This window comes from Saimiri boliviensis, chromosome 10 (assembly GCF_048565385.1).
Source record: "Saimiri boliviensis isolate mSaiBol1 chromosome 10, mSaiBol1.pri, whole genome shotgun sequence".
NCBI lineage: Eukaryota > Metazoa > Chordata > Mammalia > Primates > Cebidae > Saimiri > Saimiri boliviensis.
The window spans coordinates 98,722,946-98,727,489 of NC_133458.1; the positions used below are offsets into that span (position 1 = coordinate 98,722,946).

A 4,544-nucleotide genomic window follows, 5' to 3' on the forward strand; every position below is an offset into this window, starting at 1 on the left:
CGAGCCTGTCTGACTGAAACATCCTCCCGGCTCCCCCGGCTCCCAACCTGCCGCTGGCAACGGATCTCCACGTGGTGACCAGACACTTCCAATGATGGCACACTAGCGTTTCTTACAGTACAATCCAAAGTCCGTGAGTCCTGTGAAGCCAGAACTTTGTTGGTCACTGGTGCAGACACTGGCAGGTGGGCCACGGGGACAGCTCATTACACTCCAGAGCCCTGCATGGGAGATCCTCTAGAAAAGACATGTGCAACAATAAATACCATGTTTGATGACCCCAACAAGCTGCAGACACACCCCACAAACCCCTCTGATAGCCACTAGCTGGTCAGTTCACCCAAAAGATGTCCAAACAATACTCGCTATTGCCAGACCATCACTACTTAATGCTATGTTTCCCTGATCCCCACCGACATGTGTGCAGATGTGTATGTATGTGCATGCATCTGTATACAGATGTATCTGTACGTGGATGTGTGTAGATGTGTATGTATACAGATATATGGAAATACAGATATGTGTGTATGAATGTGTGGATATGGATGTGTGTACATGTAGACATGTGTATGAATGTGTGTATACAGACGAGTGTGCAGATGTGTGTAAAGACGTGTATATATATGGATGTTTGTATCTGAACGTATGTGTACAAATATGTCTACATGTGGATGTAGATGCTCGCAGCTCCTCCTGCTGGCAGGCACATCCTAGAGCCGGCTTTCTTCAGCGTGTATCGGAGGCTTCGTGCTGTTCTCAGAGCTTCCTCAGGGTGCAGGTGAACAGGGTGAGCACAGAACTTCTCTCCTAAAGCACACTTTGCAGTTAAAGAGAACACTAGCCACAAATGCGTCAGGTCAGCGGGCGAAAACTGGGGCTCTCCAGGCAATACCGGACCAACCCCCCACACACCGGGGTAGGGGGTGTCAAACAGAACACTTCCCACATCAACCTTAAATCCCTCAGACTTTAAGGTTGAACCCAAGCCTCGAACCCCTGGGCCCAGGGATTCAAGATTGAACCCGAGCTCTGGCACTTTGTATTCATGAGCTCATCTGCCGCAGTTTCCCCATCTTGTACGGGGTGAGAAAAAAGACTTGAAGAAGGGGCTTGCTGGAACAGGCTCCAGAAAGTTATAGAGCGCAGGCTGTTACTGTAATTTTGATGAGTCTATGAGTCTGGGGCAGATAGAACTAGAATTTCTCCAAAGGCAAATAAACATTTCCAGGCTTCAGACAGCTCTATAGGGAGTGGCAGGAAGGTCCGAGGGGAGGTACAGGCAATCTGTGCTTGCATCTTTAGCAAATAACAAGACGTTCAAGGCCCCCTGGGAGTTCTGGAAATGAAGCAGATGTCTCAGCCATCAGACAGGTGGGGCTTTAGGAAGAAGATGGCTCTCCCCTGACAAGCGTCTTCTCCCCACCCAGGCTGACAGCACAGGTGGAAATGGAGAGAGTATTTATGCAGCAAGACATCCAGCCCCAGCTTCAGATGCGCCACTCCAGCCATCTGAGAAGACACTGCAAATTGAGGCAGAACTGGGTGATCCACTGCTGAACGTGCCTACTGGTCATGCCTGGTGGGATCAAGGCTAAAGGTGCTATTTGTACCCTGGCTGGAGTGCAGTGGTGCAATCTCGACTCACTGCAACCTGCACCTTCCAGATTCAAGCAATCCGCCTGCCTCAGCCTCCTGAGAAGCTGGGCCCACAGACGTGCACAACCACGCCCAGGTAAGTTTTGTATTTTTGGTAGAGACAGGGTTTCACCTTCTTGGCCAGCCTGGTCCCAAGTCCCTGACTTCATGTGATCCTCCCACCTCACCTCCCAACATTTGTACACTTTCTGAAGTCACTGTTCTGCTTGAAAAGGGGATAGAAGATTTAAATCTTCTCCCCAGGATGGAGGAAACAGACACGAAACTTCAACACAACGACAAGGGCTTCAAGTGACTAAGTTCTATCCAGGTACCCTTGGGTAAGAACCCTTGAAAAGGACCTACTAAGATGAAAATGAGCCTGCACAACACAGTAAGCCACATCTCCACAAAAAGAAAAGAAAAGAAAAAAAAAATGGAAGGGCATGATGGCACAGGCCTTAGATCCAGCTACTTGGGAGGCTGAAGCAAGAGGATCGCTTGGGCTCAGTGGTTCAAGGCTGCAGTCATCTGGGATCATGCCATTGCATAGAAGACCTTGTGAAAGAAAGAGGAAAGTGGGTGAGAAAAAAAGCAGGGGAAGAGAGAGGGGAAAGGAAAGAAAAGAGGTAGGAAAAGGAAGAAAGAGGGAATAGAGGGAGGGAGAGAAAGGAAAGAAAAGAAAAGAGAAAGACATATAAACCTTGTGGCCAGGGAATTCCACTGTTAAGAATGTACTCTGCAGAGAGAATGGTGTTCACCACAGAATAATTGTAAGAGAGGAAACCTGGGAAAAACTCAAGAGCACTTCATTATGAAACTAGCTGAATACATTCCATTAAATGGACTTTTACATGGTCATTCGCACTACACGGGACACACCGATTTTTTTTTTAGGTAGATATATTAACTCCACGTGCTGATCGTGTGCATAGATCATCTCGGAAAGGAATCACCAAAAAAACCCTAACAGTGGTTGGCTTTCAGGAGAGGAGGGAGAGCGGCTTTAAGGCGGCACCAGCACCAACCGATACAACTTTTTGCAATGAGGACCATGTTTGAGGACCATCTGCAGCTGCGGAGCACCTGAAATGTGGCCGACGCAGCCAAAGAACCGAATCCTTCATCTTCTTTAATGTTAATTCATTTAGATTTTTTTTCTATTTTGAGATGGAGTCTAGCTCTGTTGCCCAGGCTGAAGTGAGGCTGCATGATCTTGGCTAACCGCAACCTCTGTCCCCAGGTTCAAGCAGGTCTCCAGGTCTCCTGCCTCAGCTTCCCAATTAGATAGGGTTACAGGGCTTCACCACCACATCTGGCTTCTTTCTGTGTTTTTAGTAGAGATGGGGTTTCACCATGTTGGTACGGCTGCTCTCAAACTCCTGACCTCAGAAGAGCCACCTGACTCTGCCTCCCAAAGTGCTGGGATTACAGGCTGGAGCCACCATATCTGGCCTCACTTTGATTTCAAGAAACACAGATGCCACTGGCTGCCATATGGGAGACTCAGTTCTATACTCTTTCATAGGTTTTGAACTTTGAATCATTTAAATGCATTGCCTATTTTCTTTAGTTGTAGAACTTACCAGGATAGTATTTAGACTATTAATCTAAATGAAATCTACCATAGATTTTAAATTGTAATAGCAAATGCTGATATATAAAAAGATTGCCAAGGTGTGTGTGTGTGTGTATTAAGTGTGCATGTGTATATATATATATATATGTATGTGTATTTCCTTTTTTTTGTGAGTCAGAGTCTCGCTCCGCCACCCAGTCTGGAGTGCAGTATTATGAACTTGGCTCACTGCAACCTCCGCCTCCAGGGTTCAAGTGGTTCTCCTGCCTAAGCTTCCCGAGTCACTGGGATTACAAGCATGCACGACCACGTCCAGCTCATTTTTGCATTTTTAGTAGAGAAGGCATTGCACCATGTTGGCCAGGCTGGTCTTGAACTCCTGACCTCAAGTGATCCACCTGCCTCGGCCTCCCACAGTGCTGAGGATTACAGAAATGAGCCAGCATGCCCAGCTGCAAAGGTGTATTTTTGAGTAAAAAGAACAACGTACAAACAAAAAGTAGAGAACAGCTGGGGGTGGTGGCTCATTCCGATCATCCTAGCACTTTGGGAGGCTGAGGTGGGAAGATCGCTGGAGCCCAGGAGGTTGAGGCTGCAGTGAGCCATGTTTGCACCATTGCCCTCCAGCCGGAGTAATGGAGCAAGACCCTGCCTCAAGAAAAATTAAAAGTAAAATTAAGAAATCAAAACCTAAGCATGACCATTGGGTTTTCATGCTATTTTATGATATGCACCCTCCTCAAAACTTGTTATGGTATCATCACATCACCCACCTGATGCGAAAAATAAAAAATAAAACCCAGAAACTCAAACTAAAAATATTTGCAAATCTATAGCGTTATGCGTTGTCCCGTGTCTCCCCGAAAGACGCTGAAGCCCTATGCCGCAGGGTCTGTGGATGTGACCTTATTTGGAAATAGGCTCTTCACATGTGATCAGGCTAAGCTGAGGTAATGAGGGTAAATTTTAATCCCGTGTGCCTGGTGTCCTTATAAAAAGGGAATGTGTGGACAAAGACACCTACCAAGGGAAGACAATGCCAAGACAGAGACAGAAGACCACCTACAAGCCAAGGAACTCTGGAAGCTCTGAGAATCCAGGAGCGAGACCTGGGACAGACCCTCCCTCACAGCCTTCACAGGAAAAACAAACAAACAATAAAAAATCTCTTGATTTCAGACTCCTGGCCTCCAGAACTGTGAGAATAAACCTCTGTGGTTGAAGCTACACAGTTTAGGGTACTTTGTTAAGGCAGCGCTGGGAAATGAATACAGATTTCTTGGGGCGTGCATCAACACTCGTGAAGGAAATTTGGGACATGGCATGCTTG

At 46.9% G+C, this 4,544-nt stretch overlaps 1 pseudogene; it reads left to right on the forward strand.

Moving 5' to 3' along the window:
• Nucleotides 1-3,896: 3,896 nt before the first annotated feature.
• On the forward strand, nucleotides 3,897-3,993 carry LOC141580188 (small nucleolar RNA U13; annotated as a pseudogene).
• Nucleotides 3,994-4,544: the final 551 nt, after the last annotated feature.